The sequence below is a fragment of the Lineus longissimus genome, chromosome 14 (genome assembly GCF_910592395.1).
Source record: "Lineus longissimus chromosome 14, tnLinLong1.2, whole genome shotgun sequence".
In the NCBI taxonomy this organism is placed as follows: Eukaryota; Metazoa; Nemertea; class Pilidiophora; order Heteronemertea; family Lineidae; genus Lineus; species Lineus longissimus.
In genome coordinates this window covers 4,686,366-4,707,337 of record NC_088321.1, presented here as the reverse complement: position 1 = coordinate 4,707,337, position 20,972 = coordinate 4,686,366, and the positions used below count along the sequence as shown (strand labels likewise).

At 44.0% G+C, this 20,972-nt stretch overlaps 1 long non-coding RNA gene across 1 annotated transcript in view; it reads left to right on the top strand.

Moving 5' to 3' along the window:
* The window catches only part of LOC135498655 (uncharacterized), a 74,840-nt gene extending 55,408 nt beyond the window's left edge, over positions 1–19,432 (top strand). The window contains exon 3 of the long non-coding RNA XR_010449120.1: positions 19,359–19,432. This is a non-coding gene — a long non-coding RNA (uncharacterized LOC135498655). The remainder of the gene's footprint in view (positions 1–19,358) is intronic.
* Positions 19,433–20,972: the final 1,540 nt, after the last annotated feature.

The window sequence follows — 20,972 nt, the reverse complement described above, 5'->3', positions numbered from 1 at the left end:
TCAAGGTCACAGAGGTCAAATGGTGTAAATTCGCCGTCAGGCCGTAACTATGGCACGTTTCTTAACTGCAATGACTATTGATCACAAATTAAGTACACATGTACCCCTTGGTCAGGTGATCTCAGGTACCGAAGTTTGGTGCGATCTGATTTGCCGTTTGGCCTCCAGGGAGGGGGCCAAATCCTAAATTCTTCAAAATGCCATTATTCCTAGTAATGACTTGCCCGATTGGCACCAATTTTATATCATAGGTACATCTAATTCTAACAACCATTCAATGTGTCACCCGGGTCTTCTTTGATTTGACCTACTTTTCAAGGTCACAGAGGTCGAATGTACTGTAAATTGGCCATTTTGGGGAAATTGTAATTGCTTGGACCTACATCAAACCTAACACTACATGACACAATACCATGCTCTTTATCCATCTTTCCTCCACATGAGGTGAGCACAATGGCCCTGGCCATTTCATTGTGATCGCCATTCATCACGCCTAATTGTTTCACAGCTTGCCAACTTCACAGGCATAAATCAGCCGAAAAAAATGTTGACGCATATGATAACAGTTTCATAAACCCGGTGAACACGTCTTGCTATCTTAGAAAAGAAATGTGTAGGCCAAGCTGCTCTTTGTTCAAAATTAGGTAAAATGGAGGTAAAATGGGTGATTTTAGATTCACGACATTTTAAAAACCACGCCCCATGCCCGGAACGAATGTTTAAATCGAGGCAATACACAGTGCTGACCCCTGATTAAAACATCACCTTCGTTCGAGTGGCACATGCCTCCGATCCTTTTTAGCTCACCTCTTAGCAGAGGTGAGCTTATCCCATACCGTGGCGTCCGTCGTCCGTCGTCGTCGTCGTCGTCGTCGTCGTCGTCGTCGTCGTCGTCGTCGTCCGTCGTCCGTTAGCAGGGCACGTTTCGTAACTGTTAAAGCTATTGAGTTGAAACTTGGTACACATGTACCCTTATGTAATGACACCTTGGAGACCAAGTTTCGGTCCGATTCGTTTCATGGTTTGGCCACCAGGGGGCCAAACGTTAAAAGTGAAAATATACAATATCTCCCTTAATAGTAGTCGGGAAATTTTGAAAAAAATATGGTAGGTACTTCTAGCAAAGGTGCATCATATATCCTCCGGGTTTTTGATTTGACCTCCTTTTCAAGGTCACAGAGGTCAAATGGTGTAAATTGGCCGTTAGGATGTAACGATGGCACGTTTCTAAACTGCAATGACTATTGATACCAAATTTGGTACACATTTACCCCTTAGTCAGGTGATCTCAGGGACCGAAGTTTGGTCCAATATGATTCACCACTTGACCACCAGGGGGCAAAATCCAAAAACCTTAAAAATGTGATTATTCCTTAACTTCTTGCCCGATTGCCACCAATTTGATATCATGGGTACATCTAACCACCATACAGTATATGTCACACAGGTTTTTAATTTGACCTTCTTGTCAAGGTCACAGAGGTCAAATGGCGTAAATTCGCCGTCAGGCCGTAACTATGGAAAGTTTCTTAACTGCAATGACTATTGATCACAAATTAAGTACACATGTACCCCTTGGTCAGGTGATCTCAGGTACTGAAGTTTGGTGCCATTGCCGTTTGGCCTCCAGGGAGGGGGCCAAATGCTAAATTCTTCAAAATGCCATTATTCCTAGTAATGACTTGCCCGATTGGCACCAATTTTATATCATAGGTACATCTAATTCTAACAACCATTCAATGTGTCACCCGGGTCTTCTTTGATTTGACCTACTTTTCAAGGTCACAGAGGTCGAATGTACTGTAAATTGGCCATTTTGGGGAAATTGTAATTGCTTGGACCTACATCAAACCTAACACTACATGACACAATACCATGCTCTTTATCCATCTTTCCTCCACATGAGGTGAGCACAATGGCCCTGGCCATTTTTCAGGGTCATCATTGCACTGCTCCACTTAATAAGGCACTATCTAAAGAAGTAAGAGAGAAACTAACAGGCTCTTTATAATGAGAGCTCGGTGATCTTTCTTTCTAAATGAGCAGAAAGCATGGGAATGGAAAAGTAACTTGTTTGCGTCTGAAATATATTTTACATTCTGCTATAATGTTCTTCGGTGCGTTTATTAGTTTCAGCACGCCTGCAGGTGTAAATTCGCAATCATTTCATTATCACCAGGGATCATCTATAAATCCATGTTTCGCTCTTCTTGTTGTCTCAAAGAGTGATCATCAAATAATATCTTATTAAATAGCACATTTCTGTCTTTTTTTTCTTGGAGAGTACACGCTTATCAACCCTAAGTTGCCACCTGAAAATAGTGGTTGTCTGCTTAGTTGATGTTAACATCAATAAATATTCTTGCCGTTGAAGATGTCCGAATAATGTTAATGAGATAAAAGAAGAAGAAATCCGACAATGCGGTAAATAAACAATAAACTACGTATGCACTGAAATGTTCTTACAGCACTTATCATAACAATGATAGATACTTACAATTTGTTGCATGATTATTGTAACAGACGAAAAGCAACTTGGTCATGCCGGGAGTGGACCCATGACCTGTGGTTAATAAGTTATCACTCTATCTACCGACTGGGCCAAAGGCAAATTCCCACTAGCTAGAGCTATATATTGTGCCACCACCACATACTCCCCCGTCCGGGAAAGTTGTGTGCTCATAATTGTGTTCTTCTCTTCCGAGATACAAAGAGTTAATTTATCAGCCAATTCATACCCAGGATCGAGGAAATAGATTATTATTACCATTTTGTGTCATTCAAACTTACCTATGGAACACTTTTGCATGTTACTCCATTTGGGCTCAAACACAAGAGTATCCCTTTAATTTTCTAAAGGGAGAACTGAGTTAACAGCTCGGCCGCCAGGCGGCGCCCTGACCGATCCCGCGAGATCGCGCCGATCTCATGCCGCCATATTCAGTCTTTACTCTTGTGCTTCTACGAAGCACATCGTTTTTTCAAAGCTGCCGTGAATTCGATTCAAAACCAAATTCAACCAGCCAAGTCTGGACGATTTTTGGGTTCATTCACCTACGGAGTAGACCGCCAAACTAATCTTGGCATTAGTATTGTCCAGTCTATTTAATTATAGACATTTTCTTAGCTAGCTTAGTCGACCCGGCTCCATTATTTTGATCTTGGTAGGGTAGAGTTAAGTAGGCTATTCTCCGCTCTATTGTAATGAACAAGACTCAGATCCATTGCAATAGTGTTTAATTCAAGTAGGCATGTTTTCCTTTCCATTAATTATTGGCCTACTTGGGGTTCCCAGTGTTTTTATTGTCATTGGTACCATTTTTTATATGGCGTACCCCTCCGACGGCATCCTTTGTCTCACCACAAAGGAATGCGTCTGGTGGCGGGAAACGGGCCGCGAAGACGCCTAAACCCTCTTCCGGTTCCGTTTCCGGGCATATAACCCGGAGGTCTAGCAAACCTCCCGCCACCACCCCTTCCGTCAGCCGAGTTCCGGTTCCGGCCGCGGCTGCGAAGGATGCGGGATCTGACATTATTAATGTCTGTGGTCCCAAGGGAGACTTACATCCAATAAGTCTCCAAGGGTTTAATATACCCCGGACCTCAGGGAACCTTCCGGTTCCTCTGTCGTCCGCTCCCCCGAGTACAAGCCCTTTGTACCCGCGGGAGCACCCTGCTTCCGGTCCGCCGATTGCAGTTCCGGTTACTGACGCGGGTTCCCGTTTTTCAGTAACCGAAGACTCTACTGGGGGTTTTTCTCAGTCTTTTCTGCGAAATAACCCCAGTCCTCACGGACACAGTAGAGTAAGGCCGGACCTTATAACGCCACCTCCGAAACGCCATGCGTCTTCGGTAACAGCGTTTCCGCCCTCCGTACCTCCTTCTAAAAGGGTATCCGGTAGCTCCATACCGGCGAAGGAGTTACGGGCATTTCCGGTTTCGGACTTCGTCCTACCGGAAATGCAGGCACCTTCCTACGTTGGCCAACCTCTTGGGTGGAACCAACCGGGAGTGCCACTCCCTCCTCGTAGCAGAGGCGTCGTTCCCATGGAACGAGCTACGCAGAGAGGACATCTGAACTCTGGTTCAGAATATGGGCATCTTCCGCTTCAGGAAGACCCATTCGCCCGTACATACGGCTTCCAGGGTTCGCTTATGCGCTCACCCTCGCCTCAACTGCCCGTCGTTGAGAGAAGCCGCACGTCGGGTCCGGAACCCGAGTCGGGACAGCAACTGTCCCAGCTCATCCAGATGGTAGCAGGTCTTACTGATAGACTCAGCCATCTGGAGCAGGGTTCCGGTTCCTCTGGTGCGCCTGGTCCCATTGGATACCCACCATCCGACTCCTCTATTTTAGAGGAATTTTCTGAGAACGAGAGTTCTCAGCCAGGCTACCGCTCCCCCAATCAGGAGGAGCTGTCACCAGAGGAGGCCAGTATCTTGTCGGATATGAGGACACTCAGATCCTTGATCAGAGCGTACTTCCCGCAGGATCTGTGCCCTACCCCGCCGGAACTGCCAGCCTTGTCAACACCGACCTTTTCACTCTGGGGACAGGAAGTGGATCCCAATCCACAGGTTTCTCAAGGCTCCACTCGGGCACTTGAATTCCTTCCTCCCTCCCCGTCGGTAGTAGCAGTCTCTGAACTTTTGGAGCGTACAATCAGAGACTCACAAGGCGCCCACCAACGTACTTCCATCCCTGTCCTTCCGGCAGTCGGACCAGAAGCTTGGTGTAAACCAGGGAAGTTGTTCACGGCACAACTTCCTCCCGTTAGGCAGTACCGCGCTGACTATTATCGAGTCAGCTCGGTCGGCTGTCCAGCTGCAGCATCGACTTCCATATTAAAGGACGATGTACAGCTGGATCAACTCGTGCCTAGGGTGACCTCCTCCTCGGCTTACCGAGACCTTAGAGCACAAGAGGGTCTGGCCAAAAACACGTTAGCGGTGCTCTCCTACGCAGAGCACACTAACCTGGCCCTAGCCAGATCCCTAAAAGATAATGAGTCACTATCTGATGACACAAAATCGCTTGTGACATCCTTGTCACATTCGATTAGGCACGCTATTGCTCTGTCCGCCAAGACCGCAGCAAATAGCGTCCTAGTCCGTAGAGACGCCGCACTGGGCTCTCTCAATGTCATCAGATCCCTCCAGCTGGAAGGGGCCTTAAGAACCGCTCCTATGGACGGTTCTTTCCTGTTCGCAGATTCTGTACAAGAGGCGGCTCAAGCACAGAAAGATTGGGACAAATTATATGCCCCCACTGCGACACAGAGGGCCAAGACCTCTCTACCTAACGCTAGAAAGATAGAGAGGCCCCAGCAGGCATCGGGTTCAATCCCGTACGCCAGGCAGGTCCTGCCTAGGCCTACCCCGCCTAGTCAGCCTGCTCCTGCTGGATCCTTCCGACGGGAAGCGGAGGGTCGCCGGACTGGAAAGAGAAAAAATACTTCCTCTAACCAGGGTGGATCCGGTCCGACTAAGCACTCCTTTCGCCCAAGGGGTGCTGGCCGGAAGAGGTGACTCCCCCCTCCTTTCTCCTCCCGGACGCAAAAAGGAGCCGACTCCGGTAGTCGGGGGCCGTCTGCAAAAATTTGCAGACATTTGGGACGATTGGTGCCCAAAGGGGTCCCCAGTCCCAAACATGTTGAGGTACGGAGTGAAACTAGATTTCAACCGTACCCCCCCCCGACTACCATATATCCAACCCCAGTTCAGCCACCGAAGGACCCAGTCAAGGCCTCTGCCCTCCAAGCAGAGGTCGCGACATTACTGGAGAAGCAAGCTATCCAGGTCCTTCAAGATCCATGCTCCCCCGGCTTTTACAGCCACGTTTTCTTGGTTCCCAAGAAAGCAGGGACATGGAGGCTGATCATAGACCTTTCCAGGTTAAACACCTTCTTGAATGTTCCTCATTTCAAGATGGAAACCACCAGGTCTATAGCAACGGCGATACAGCCCAACGATTGGGCGGTATCGATGGATTTAACGGATGCGTACTTACATGTACCGATCCATCCAGACTATCAACACTTCCTTCGATTCCATTACGAAGGAAAGACGTATCAATTCAGGGCCCTGCCGTTCGGTCTGGCATCGGCACCCCTAATTTTTACGATGATAGTCACAGCCTTCGTCGCTCCTTTTCACGTGATGGGGTTCAAGCTCCATCACTACCTAGACGATTGGCTACTCCGTTGCAAATCGCGGGAACTACTACTGCAACAACTTCAGGTTCTAAAGCAAAAAGTAGTTTCCGCAGGTTGGATTATCAACGAAACAAAGTCAGAATTCATACCATCCCAAGACTTCGTTTACGTTGGAGTTCGGTTCCTTACGGCCATAGGAAAAATGCTGCGCCCCCCCCTAGACAGGATAAAAAAAATTCTTCATCTCGTCGCAGAATTCAGAGGAAGGACTCAAGCTCCCGCAAGGCGATGCTTGAGCCTTTTGGGACTTCTGAATTCGGCAGCAGACCAAATCCCCCTTGGCCGTCTATATATGCGTCCCATCCAGATGTTTCTAATGTCTCTATGGAAACCCCACAGGGACCCATTAGACAAGTTGGTATTGATACCTCAATACCTACTCAAGAACGTCTGGAACTTCTGGGAGTCGGAGACTCGTCTCCAAAGCGGTGTAGATCTTGCTCCACCGCCCCCAGAAGTGTCCCTGTTCACAGATGCTTCCCTACTAGGGTGGGGAGCACATCTGAACGACTGGGACATGTCCATAAGGGGTCTATGGACAAGGGAGGAGACCATTCTTCCAATAAATATATTGGAAATGAAGGCTGTCCTTCTTGCCGTGAGGGCTCTTTCCCTTCGCCTGAAGAATCGGAGAGTAACCCTGTTCTCCGACAATTCTACAGTAGTAGCATATGTCAGGAGACAGGGAGGCACAAAGTCCGGCATTCTTTGCCAGCTAACTTGGGAGCTTTACCATCTTTGTGCCGACCTTGGAGTATCGATATGTGCCAGACACATACCGGGCAATCGCAACATCCTTGCCGACGCCCTGTCCCGTCAGAACAAGCTAGTTCAGACAGAGTGGACACTCCATCAGGAGATTGTAGACGACCTTTGTCGCCTTTGGCAATCTCCGAAGGTAGATCTGTTCGCCACCAGGCTGAACAATCGCCTTCCCATCTATTACTCTCCACTTCCGGACGAAGAGGCCCTGGAAGTCGACAGCCTTACATCCTCTTGGGTCGGGCTGAACGCATATGCGTTTCCACCCCTCCCTCTCATCCAACCAGTCCTGAACAAGATCTTGACCAGCCACCCGGTGAGAATAACTCTCATCGCACCTTGCTGGCCAAATCAGGCCTGGTTCCCAGCCTTGCTGGAGCTCCTGATAGATCACCCCAGGAGTCTTCCTACTTGGAAGCACCTCCTGTGGCACCCCCTGGGGAGATGCTACCACCAGAACCCTGGATTTTTCAAGTTTCACGCCTGGAACTTATCCAGTTGCATCTCCACCAGTGAGGCTTTTCGGACATCGCTGTCAAGCGCATGTCCGCACCTCAAAGGGGGTCTACCCTTGATGTGTATCAAGGAAAGTGGTCTACCTTCACTTCCTGGTGCAGGGAGAACGGAGTTAATCCGATCTCTCCCTCTATATACAGATTAGTTGATTTCCTTATTAGCTCACCTCTTAGCAGAGGTGAGCTTATCCCATACCGTGGCGTCCGTCGTCCGTCGTCGTCGTCGTCGTCGTCGTCGTCGTCGTCGTCGTCGTCGTCGTCGTCGTCGTCGTCGTCGTCGTCGTCGTCGTCCGTCGTCGTCGTCGTCGTCCGTCGTCGTCCGTCGTCCGTTAGCAGGGCACGTTTCGTAACTGTTAGAGCTATTGAGTTGAAACTTGGTACACATGTACCCTTATGTAATGACACCTTGGAGACCAAGTTTCGGTCCGATTCGTTTCATGGTTTGGCCACCAGGGGGCCAAACGTTAAAAGTGAAAATATACAATATCTCCCTTAATAGTAGTCGGGAAATTTTGAAAAAAATATGGTAGGTACTTCTAGCAAAGGTGCATCATATATCCTCCGGGTTTTTGATTTGACCTCCTTTTCAAGGTCACAGAGGTCAAATGGTGTAAATTGGCCGTTAGGATGTAACGATGGCACGTTTCTAAACTGCAATGACTATTGATACCAAATTTGGTACACATTTACCCCTTAGTCAGGTGATCTCAGGGACCGAAGTTTGGTCCAATATGATTCACCACTTGACCACCAGGAGGCAAAATCCAAAAACCTTAAAAATGTGATTATTCCTTAACTTCTTGCCCGATTGCCACCAATTTGATATCATGGGTACATCTAACCACCATACAGTATATGTCGCACAGGTTTTTAATTTGACCTTCTTGTCAAGGTCACAGAGGTCAAATGGCGTAAATTCGCCGCCAGGCCGTAACTATGGCACGTTTCTTAACTGCAATGACTATTGATCACAAATTAAGGACACATGTACCACTTGGTCAGGTGATCTCAGGTACCGAAGTTTGGTGCGATCTGATCTGCCGTTTGGCCTCCAGGGAGGGGGCCAAATCCTAAATTCTTCAAAATGCCATTATTCCTAGTAATGACTTGCCCGATTTTATATCATAGGTACATCTAATTCTAACAACCATTCAATGTGTCACCTGGGTCTTCTTTGATTTGACCTACTTTTCAAGGTCACAGAGGTCGAATGTACTGTAAATTGGCCATTTTGGGGAAATTGTAATTGCTTGGACCTACATCAAACCTAACACTACATGACACAATACCATGCTCTTTATCCATCTTTCCTCCACATGAGGTGAGCACAATGGCCCTGGCCATTTCATTGAATTATTCACGGAAAGACAACTATCTGTCACGGCTATAAAAGGGTACAAGTCCGCCATCGCTTCTACCCTCCGTGTTTTAAGCACCTGGGATCTTCGTTGGGAGGACCAAATAACCCCTCTTTTCAGAGGAATGTTATTAGAGCGTCCTAGACCGGTTCACAACACCCCTAAATGGGACCTTTCTGTTGTCCTTAAGGTGCTCATGAGGCATCCTTTTGAACCCATGTCTATTTCATCCATGAAATATCTGACACTCAAAACGGTCTTTCTAGTAGCCTTGGCTACCGCCCAACGGAGATCAGAGCTCCATGCACTTTCTTTTAAGAAGCTGGCTTTTAGAGAGGGAGGGGAGGTTATCCTGGCTTTCATACCAGAATTTATGGCGAAGAACCAGGGACCGGCCGCCTCTCGGCCCCCGGTTACTATTCCCTCTCTGTCAGGAACGATCTCTTATGATCTTCCTGACAGAACTTTATGTCCCGTCAGGGCCCTAAAGTTCTACATAAATAGGACAAAACCTCCCGGTATCCGCCAGGGGAGAGAGCGTTTGTTTTTGTCCTATAAGGAGGGAAATAAACGAGAGATAGCGGCCGCCACTATTTCAAGGTGGATTGTGGAGACTATTCGTCTTTCCTACAACACCTTGAAGACTTCCTCTGATCTTCGTGCGCTAGCTAACATCTCAGCGCACGAAGTTAGAGCACTAGCCACCTCCTGGGCTAACTACCGAGGAGTTGCTCTTCAAGAAGTCGTTTCCGCTGCATGTTGGAGTAATCACTCCACATTCTCTCGTTTCTACCTACGAGACGTTTCTTCCCTCGTAGATGGCATGCACACAATCGGCCCGATTGTGTCTGCGGGGCATGTTGTTTGATCCTGGCTAGATCGAAAAAAGGGGGGAAGCCCGATTGAAGAGTCAAACGCGCATCTTGCGTCATTTTTGATATGCCCTATCTTCAACAATCCAGGCAACCCCTAGTAGACTAGAAAGGACGCAATTTCTTATTGTTGTTTAGCAATAACTCATTCTACACCCTTCAACATGCCTTACTTGCTCTAAGCTCTGTTGCCGGAAAGAAGATGGTTTTATTACGCAATTCTAGCGCTTTCCGGAGAATGGGTCTATTACTCTCTATAATATGATTGTAATACCGAGATCAAAATACCGGTCCTCCGGTTCTCCCCATTTCTTTCCCCTGGCGGTCCTCCTTAGCTAATATGCCGGTGGTGCCTCCTGGATGGAACAACAGCTCAGCCTTAGGTAAGTCCTCGTTTCCCACCTCCAATAGGTTGCTGGGATTCGATGCAAAAGTGTTCCATAGGTAAGTTTGAATGACACAAAATGCCCATTTCCTTACAAGAAATGGCCATTTTGTTAGTTCATACTTACCTATGGAACACGGCCCTCCCGCCGTCCCCACAAACGGGACATACTCTTTATTAACGCTCAAGAGTAAAGACTAAATATGGCGGCATGAGATCGGCGCGATCTCGCGGGATCGGTCAGGGCGCCGCCTGGCGGCCGAGCTGTTAACTCAGTTCTCCCTTTAGAAAATTAAAGGGATACTCTTGTGTTTGAGCCCAAATGGAGTAACATGCAAAAGTGTTCCATAGGTAAGTATGAACTAACAAAATGGCCATTTCTTGTAAGGAAATGGGCATTTAACCATGATGGCGCCAAATGTAACGGATGAAAAACACCAATGACATTCCAGGGATTGAACCCGGGACCTCTGGCTTATAAGGTATTCACTCTTCCGACTAAGCTAGGGCAAATTCACTAGGAGTGATTATGAAAAAATGGCGAACAAATATTTTTCCGAAGACGGTATATTTGTACTGTCGTGTCTGGTATACATTTTAAAATTTGTTTGAAGTAGTACACATATGAAGAGGTTGAAAGTACAAGAAACAAAAACATTTGCAGTATCCTGATACTGACCATGTATAGTAGGCCTATCTATATAGATGTTGGCAGCCATAGCTTGAAAAGCAATTTGTTTCTTGTTCCTACCAGTAATTAGTGTCATCAGAGTAAGACAATCGGGCAGGTGTCTGGTCATTCTTTTTTACGTCACTTTATTTTGCTGTTGGTTTCTGTAACTATTATTGTTTGGGCTGTGAGAGGTGGTTGGCCTTACGACATCCGGCCGTTGGGGGTGGGGGGGGGGGGGCTGCCTCCTACAGCTCCACCATCAGAGCTGGTGTTTAGTCAGATTATCTTTCACTTAGGCTGGCTACTGCAAAATTTAGCTAGTTTAATCGCCCAGGGCACAATCTGCCTACGTGTTTTTCTCGGAGTTTCCCTTCTCCCGGATGCTTCCCAGCCAACATTTTGGCCAAGGGTGTTTGGAGAGCATCATCCCGGTTGGCGGTCAGAGTTTTTAATATCCTTGATGAATTGTTTTACCCAGCTGATGAGCCAATCTGCCCAGAGCTCTCTGGTCTTGAGGCACCAGGGGCTCGGCCTTTTTACCATCGCTTTTGGAAGAAAAAGCCCCGCAAAGGGAAGGCCAGGATTGGTGCCTGACTGCTAGCTGCTTTCGTAGGGCATTGGAGTATTTTGTGGACAAAGGGAGATCGTAGTTTTTTCCACCCCGGCATAAGTAGTCCATTTTCCCGTGTCGGCACGTCAAGTTGTGCAGGATTGAGTGTAGAAGCGTGACTCGAGTGTTATTTCGACCTTGCGTGATACCATTTGTACTCATTACCTAATCGAACATTGTCGAATGTCGTTATACACCAAAAGCTCAACTTAACAATGAAGAAATAGCTATTCCATGGATGTACCGCTCTTTAGTCCTGTTACAGACATATGTAATGGGAGGGGACGGGGGGGGGGGGCATACGCTCTGCATGGCCATTCGCACCTGTTGATTTATATTGTGACGTTGTGTGTATGCGTTGTGTGTTCCATTTCCTCTGGCTGTAAACTTGACACCTTTTATCGACCAAACCGTGATGAGGCGACCAGTCGTTTAACACTTTGGCATACCCAACGGGCGCCCCAAGTTTGGAAGTTTCTCATAATTTCGAATTCTCAATATACATGAATATCGGGATTTACCTGTTTTATCAAAAACCATTGGGCGTTCGATATTGATAATGAGCTAATGACTTTGACATCCACAGTGTCAAAAAATAATGTACATCACCACAGAACATTTTCTGAACCGCAATCAGGGTTTCCGCCAGGACGAAAAGAAGCATCGAAAATATTTTTTTAAATAGAAAATGACCCCTCCGAAAGCTTCTTGCACCTGAAAACGCTAAAACTGCTTCTTAGTATATTTAAATGCCACTTTAGACTTTAAAACATCAGGATGATGTAGGGATATACCCCCCCTCCCCCCCCCCATCACCAAATAATGTGGCGGGGATATGTTCCCCATCCCCCCCCCCCCCGCTGTATGAAACCCTGAGAATATTGATATATTTTTATCCCCGTCCCCGGATTAAAACTTCATGGCTGAGCAATTACGATTAAACGATTAACATTTTCATGTGTGTAAACGTCAACATAAACCGATTCTCTGAATATTATAATGCACTGTCTTGAGGTACGGGACCCGTATCCCTATGTCCGAATGCAAAAGGTACATATTCGGGAGTTATTTTGCGCATGCCCAACACGCTTTTGTTGCTCAACTGCGGCTCAGAAATAATACTCTTCACAATGACAGTGCGCGCGTCTTCGATTTAAACAATTTAAACAATCAAAATTTAGTATATCGTGCGAATGTGAAAATACTTTCGAAGAATATTTCAAGTGAAGAAACATGAGACAAAGGGCTTCATACAGGAGGTTCACAAATAAAACTGGGTATAGGCTGCATCAATCAGATGAGCCGGCTTGGTCGAATGTATACCGCATAGGACTCGGACGCCTTTGACCCTGGTTCGAGTCCCACGACAGCCCCTTTTCTTATTTTCTGCTCCATTGTGCCCGGGATTTTTCTTCTAAATTTTGTGATAATGTTTCTTCATTTGTTTTAAAAACTGACTTTCACTCCAAAATAACAGGCAATATCATACATCTTCCGTATCTTATAACAAAAAGTGTTGGTTGTGTAAGATTTTCAACGTCATTTCATAATTTAGTCTTGTCACGTACATGTACACGGGGGTGTATACGGGCGGCGAATACTCTATATATACTGGTATACTCGATACCGGTATTCAAAAATATAAGTTACATGTTATAGTTCCGTATATACTGATAGCGCACTAAAACGGTACGGGAGAAGTGCCGTAGTACGAATAAGCTAGAGATACGGGAATTGTGTGCGCTTGCGCAAAAGGACTCCCGTACCTTTAACATTCTGTCCTGGGGTAATTCATGGAATGAATGACCAACAGCAGAGAGAAACGTTTTATTTCATATTGATTATTACTTGGCCGAACATTTACAAATATGCTTATGATTAGATACTTTGAACTGAAACAACTCTCCCTGAAAATTTATCCGAACGTTTCAAACCGTGTTGAGTCCCTTTGGGAGGTCAAGATTAGGAGAAGCATGACAATTTAACCTTATTTCAAGATGAGACGAATGGTTGGCATGTCGTCGGGGTCATTAAATTACATGTAAGAATTTCAATGGAATAGTAGTGCTGTTGTGTTCATCATCAGAAACTGGCCTGTCTGCTCTCTAATACGCTGTGGAGACGCCCTGCAACTTGCTTATGAGTATGTCGTTGATTTTGAGGACCAATTAGTAGGTTGACAATTGCTTCGGGGTAGGCATATGTCCGATCAAATCCCTGCAACCAATCCGTAATGACAATCTAGGTATTTTCTAGTATGATGTGACAATCCGATGGGATTTGAATAGAATCTGTGAAAATGATGGGACTATGTAGTTGCCGTTATATTGTATATGTAGACCTATTTAAGGTGACGGATCATGTTACTTAAATAGGCGGGGCATCGTGACTTAAACATTTAATATCTGCCAGGTATCACGAAGTTTTGATTCCACCTGAATAGCTAGATGTTTGTTTGATAAGTAAGAAGCACAAACGATTTTAAAATACGTCTTGTTGCCCTTTTTTGGAGCGATGCATTCGGAAGTTGATAGTTGCATTCACATCGGATACACTTTGGCTTTCACGTAACAGAGTGTTTTTTTCAATTTTCGAAAGGTTACTAGAAAAAAAATTCGAAATTCGAATTTAGCGCGGTTTAGGCGACTAATTAGCGATTGATTCATATACCGTGACCTAAATTGCAAAAAGAGGCACTGTTACGAGATGCAAAGAGTTATTCTGTGTTGATTCCCAGTGGTAATTGAGGTGTCGGACAACGGAGCTCAGCGTGATTAGCCTGTTCATGTTGTAAATACCGATGTTATTGTATCAATAATTTGTCCTAATCAAAGGCCATTTAAAATATATATTTTTGCTTTTATCGTGCGCAAAATTCCTTCAAGATTCCAGATTTCTTTACTAAGAGTCGTTTATCCGTCATGGCTAGGAGCAATTCAATTTTAAAGTCGACATTGTCCGCAAATTTGGCTAACATGGCCCGTCACCTCAAGTTGTCCGTTTCGGAGATGTTGGCATATATTCGTGTTGGTCGAGGATCGGAATCTATATTACACGAATCGCTCTAATATACTCGCTTACATTGGGCTAGCAGATCACTCAAAAGATTTATAACCACCTGTTAGTAATGACCACCATTGGAAATGTACAATTCTAGTAGCCAGTGGGACATAGAATTGGGCTGTCTGACCTGTCAATCATGTTTTCTGTACACTCTTGTCAATAATAACCTTGAAACCATCTCCCACAAGCAATCGTCCTTATTAAACAATGTTAAATTTGAAAATTATTTGACTCTTAGGATGCACCTAGTATGTTCAAAACGAACGTTCAGGATTCGTGTCGCAATCATCTTTTCATTGAACCGGTTCGGTCGGGACCGCCAAACGAATCCGTACTCTGATAGCGTTATCAAAGTCTAACAGTGGGATATGCCAACAGTGCCCATAGGTACTATCTCCGAATAGAAACTCCGGTAGCTACAGGCGCTGTTAGGCACAGCGAATAGCAATTTTGTTAGTACGCTATTAGTGACGTCACAGATAACTGGTAAGGTATTTAACTAAAGGTGGTCGGGAAAGTGGAGGGTTGAAGGTGGAGTTGCGATGGGCATTGCGGGGCAGGGGGCACATATACTGAGTACTTGTAGAAACTATTGTTACCCGACCCCTAGGAAAATACCATTCGAAGGTGAGGATTTTTGCCGAGCTCGAGCTCGTGGACAGAGTTGAACCAAGTTTAAACAAGGATGCACACCGAGGAATGTCCCCTACGGCCTACCATAGACGGGGGGGGGGGGAGCTGCTGGTTGTTTATTACATTTCGATTACATCTATCTATCGGGGAGTGCATGTTTCACTGGTGAGAGCTATACACCAACGAAACCGCGCTTGATTATCATCAATATGAATATTTTTTCAAAATGAAAAATACTATATTATGCAACATTTCCTAATCTAAATTGGGTGAATTTTAAAACTTTCATATAACCTAGAACTTTGAATCTCCATCCTATTAAAAGTCAATTACAGGGCAGAGTTATGTGTGTAAACCCATGCAGCCCTATACCGCTCAGTGCTTCTCGATCCTGTCCCTTACCGGCGTTTTCATATCCGAGCCCTTTCATTTGGGTCACCCCTCACATGCAGCATTATAACTTCCTAATGAAGGCTATATGCGTAGATGGCATCATTTATCTTTGAGTCACTTTGGCATGGTGTTTGGTTTTTGACGCTAGGACAACTTATTTCTGCCTCAGAGTCGCCGAATGAATTGGCTTCGTCTTGCCGCACAACCGACCGAACATAGTAGAAATTGTGCACTATGAGTACTAGACCATGAACACCGCGCAATTAAGCCGTGACAAGAGATTTGATAGACCAACCTCGGTCAAAGAAAATAACTTACCGTTATACCGACATGACCGATAGCCTACCATACCGATAGCCTACCAGTGGCATAGACTAACAGCGCACTAACAGCATTTGGATTCAGACATTTTACTAGCACTAGCACACTATCCGTTAACAGGCGTTGTTAGGGTCACTATCGCCACCTTCGCTATCGACTTTCGATTCGGTCGGCCCAGGTGTAATACTCACGCCGGTCAAGATTTTATCCACAATGCCAACTTATGCCTACGAAGTTGCTGTTAAACTAAATGAAAGCGCGCTTGAAGTTGACACCAGCAGCTGATCCCTAGATGCTCCCTGGTTTGATAGCATGAAAAATATTCAAAACAATATGTTTTGCTCTGATAATAATATGACTTTGACATGACTCATTCATGATCCGGCTGTAAGTCATATCAATCGATGAGAGCACGAATTCTAACCAACGTCCTCATTTCCGTCTGTTTGGGACGGATATGGAATTCAATAAGCATCAATTTTCATCTAACATGTCCAAGACTTTCCCTGCTACACTCTTAGAAATAAGCTAAAGGATATATACACAACATGATGAGTATATATGGAACAGAAAAATTATGGTTGCTTCCACAGCATGATGTGAATGCAATTGTTAGCAAGCAAGGCGCTTCCGTATACATCATGGTGTGAGAACAACAGACAGGGTTTTTTTTCTCTTCAAAGCATTTATATTTTAGGCTCATTATAAAGCTCCGCCTAAGACTTTATGCTGTTTGCTGTGAGTCTCGGTCATACATAATGAAGTCCTTGTACATTTCTCAGCCCTACACACATAATACATGCGAAAAGCGTGGAGCCATTGAACAGACGTACATCATTGTGTGCAAGGTGCAAAGCTATATGTGCGATTGTACGAGACATACTACGGTTCCGGTTTAGAAGAAAAGTGGGTAAGATGGACGTAATTACGGATTCCCGTAAATCCGCTCTTCATCATCACACTACGTCCTACCCATTCAAGGGTATATATTCAAGATAACCCAGGCCTAACATTATGAAGATTTACTCAATATGAGCTGTAAAATAGGACTGTTTACAGATTTTTAAGTACCATTCATAGCACACAGTTAATTTACCATCACGAAATCGTGTACACACAACTTGCCGATATCGCCTGCTATTAGGTCGCAAATATTGTTTGTTTATTTTTGTACGCAGCAATATATGAATGTTATGTTTAAGCGAGGAGCGCTGTTTTTGTACGCGGCTATATTAGTTGTATTGCAATATACTTCGTTCATGTTGTCAGTAAATAAATGCTCTTGGTGCAGAATTTATCATCCTTTATTGATGCATTTTATTTTTACGTCAATACTTTTATAAACAATTAATCTAATAACTTGAAATTTTACCTTCTATCACCGATTGCTATGTTTTGATTGCCCAAAATTAGTTAACGAGTGAATTACAAAAGGTACAGTACTCGCACTTGTAGGGCGCCTCAAAAGTTTCAGTATCAGTTATGATTAGCTCACCTCTTAGCAGAGGTGAGCTTATCCCATACCGTGGCGTCCGTCGTCCGTCGTCGTCGTCGTCGTCGGCGTCGTCGTCGTCGTCGTCGTCGTCGTCGTCGTCGTCGTCCGTCGTCGTCCGTCGTCCGTTAGCAGGGCACGTTTCGTAACTGTTAGAGCTATTGAGTTGAAACTTGATACACATGTACCTTTATGTAATGACACCTTGGAGACCAAGTTTCGGTCCGATTCGTTTCATGGTTTGGCCACCAGGGGGCCAAACGTTAAAAGTGAAAATATGCAATATCTCCCTTAATAGTAGTCGGGAAATTTTGAAAAAAATATGGTAGGTACTTCTAGCAAAGGTGCATCATATATCCTCCGGGTTTTTGATTTGACCGACTTTTCAAGGTCACAGAGGTCAAATGGTGTAAATTGGCCGTTAGGATGTAACGATGGCACGTTTCTAAACTGTAATGACTATTGATCCAAAATTTGGTACACATTTACCCCTTAGTCAGGTGATCTCATCGACCGAAGTTTGGTCCAATATGATTCACCACTTGACCACCAGGGGGCAAAATCAAAAAACCTTAAAAATGTGATTATTCCTTAACTTCGTGCACGATTGCCACCAATTTGATATCATGGGTACATCTAACCACCATACAGTATATGTCACACAGGTTTTTAATTTGACCTTCTTGTCAAGGGCACAGAGATCAAATGGCGTAAATTGGCCGTCAGGCCGTAACTATGGCACGTTTCTTAACTGCAATGACTATTGATCACAAATTAAGTACACATGTACCCCTTGGTCAGGTGATCTCAGGTACCGATGTTTGGTGCGATCTGATTTGCCGTTTGGCCTCCAGGGAGGGGGCCAAAACCTAAATTCTTCAAAATGCCATTATTCCTAGTAATTACTTGCCCGATTGACACCAATTTTATATCATAGGTACATCTAATTCTAACAACCATTCAATGTGTCACCCGGGTCTTCTTTGATTTGACCTACTTTTCAAGGTCACAGAGGTCGAATGTACTGTAAATTGGCCATTTTGGGGAAATTGTAATTGCTTGGACCTTCATCAAACCTAACACTACATGACACAATACCATGCTCTTTATCCATCTTTCCTCCACATGAGTTGAGCACAATGGCCCTGGCCATTTCATTTACTATTTTGTTTAAGATTGCGCTACTAATCAAATTTGTACTAAAAGCCCAGGGACAAACAAAACGAAACAAAATAGCATCGTTTGTTGGATTCAAGAATATCATACCATGTCTGTTTGATTGTTTTGTAGCAGATTTGGCTAGTAATATGGTTAGATACATAATTAGCTTCCGTTGATGGAACGTCATCACTATGAGCTAGAACCACTTTCAGTAGTAAATACTGCTATTTCTTGATATTTAGGAGTAATGACGTCATTAAAGCGATAACCAATCAGATGTTTGCAATAATTTGGGTCATTAACGCCTACTATTTCATCAATATCGTCTCAGTGAGTAATTAACATTAACAATGAGTCGAAGTAAACCCTGTGCGGTGATCAAGTTATGTACATTGCATGCATGTTCGTAACTTATTGTTTGGTTGAAAACGTGAATTTTGATAAGGACATTTTTAGTGACACGTCTTACAGGATTCATGGCAGTCTAAAACATGTACATTAGCCAACGTGCTAATGTACATGTTATACCAGTTGATCCTTGATGTGTACGAATTTTAGATACTTTACGAAGGCGGCTTTACGTAATGGTACCAATCGTCTATGGCGTGCATACGTAATCAATAAGACGCCGATCATTCAATGTGGGGCTGCTGCTGAAGAAATCCGGCCAGTCGCTTTAAAACGACGATCACAACTTGATCGTATTCTTATATCATTAGTCCGTTTTTTCTTCCATCACTAACCGAAATATGAACTGTTTTTAGAGCTTGCTGAATGAACCAGTCACAGAATACTTATCAAGTTACTCACTATGCTACAAATGTGCAGAGATAATCAAGGTATCATCGCCCTAACCCTAACTATGTATCGCATTATTTTCTTATTTACTGTTTAATCTACTTCAGATTGATAAAACGCTGAAGTACGCACAGATTGCCTAAGAAACCTCTGACGTTCCAAGGATGGAGAAATTCCAAGAAGACATTCGGGTAAATATGATATAAACTTAATATTAATACAAAACCTAGCGTTTTTTAGAGAAGATACTGTATTTAGATTAAACCACGGTGGGCAACGGTATCGGTTTACCTTTGCAACACAATAGAAACAAGGCCCTCCCATCACAGTGTTGAAGGGGTACAAAAATTAATGCGGGCCTTACGACCCTCTAAATGAAATAAAATTTTGTGTGTTTCTTTTGTATCGTCATTTCCTCTCCGAGTGAGGACATATTTTTCATAGTCAAACCGATACCTTTAGCCACCGTGCTTATGATGAATATCGTATAAGCAAACCAGAATCTAGAAATGATGTGTGAAATACATGCTAGTTTAATCATTTCGGGTTAGTTGGGTATTGTAAGCATTGATCCACTTGTTTTACAAAAGGCTTCGAAATACTCACACTTCCCATTTAAGAATTTTTAAAAATGCCTTCGAAGATTTGGCAACGATGCAATGCCATCATTGATATTTCTTTCGAAAAAGTGCGGTTTGGTCAAAAACCATCGCGAAATTGACGAATACAAGGTTACTTATAAGCACCTAGACAGCAATCTTCGATTACCATGAACATAACAACAATGTGGCAACAAAAAACTGCATGATACATAGCTTACAATTTAAAATATTAAGATTCATCAAGTAAGCGGCACCGTGATGAGCCAACAGGCTTACCGTCTACTTATTTCGAAACTGGTGCATTTCTAAAATGGTCAAATAAATATCATTTGTTTACTTTCATGGGTGACGTTCAAAGCATTTTGAAGTAATCCGCTATTATTACTAGTATTCACACGTTTTACATGTGCGTATAAATTATTTGTCATCACGTGGTTTGGCAGTCGACTAGTGTAATAAGTGTCCTTCCAATGTGTTAGGATAGGCTTCACATGTTATAACTCCCGCTTCTTACTCTTTCAGAGACTTATACTGGTAAGGAAACAGCATACAGCTTTGTAACAGGATTCAGAGATCATTTTCTTAGTGAAAGGCGTTTTCATGATCACTATAATCGTTGTCATAAAACCACAGAGTATGTATGGTCTCATTAGAAATGTTAGTAAACATTACAGTTGGTAATGGTTCCCGGAATGAAAAATAAAAATAATTCAATAAATAATGAATGCACTGGTGTCCGATATACTAGGTGTACCATGAACATAAAATTTACTTTGATGGATAAGGCCTGAACTCACGGTGCAAGCAATCATCATGGATCATAGTTGAAGTGAATTCGAAAGTGATTTAAAATGCCATCGATGTGTTCACCGGAGAAAAAATAAAACAGCAGATTGCAAATACCCTCCCTCCACGTTTAAAAAACCAAACCTTTGTTAAGAGTTGAAATGCAATAACAAACAGACAATATTTACCTTTTGAACTCTTTGACAAACATATACTAATCAGTGCAGTCAATTATTTTCAAAAATATATACCTCATGGTCGTGTTTAACTTCGAAATATTTCGGAACATCGTCTTGTGTTAGAATTTCGTACCCATGACCAGCCCATATGATC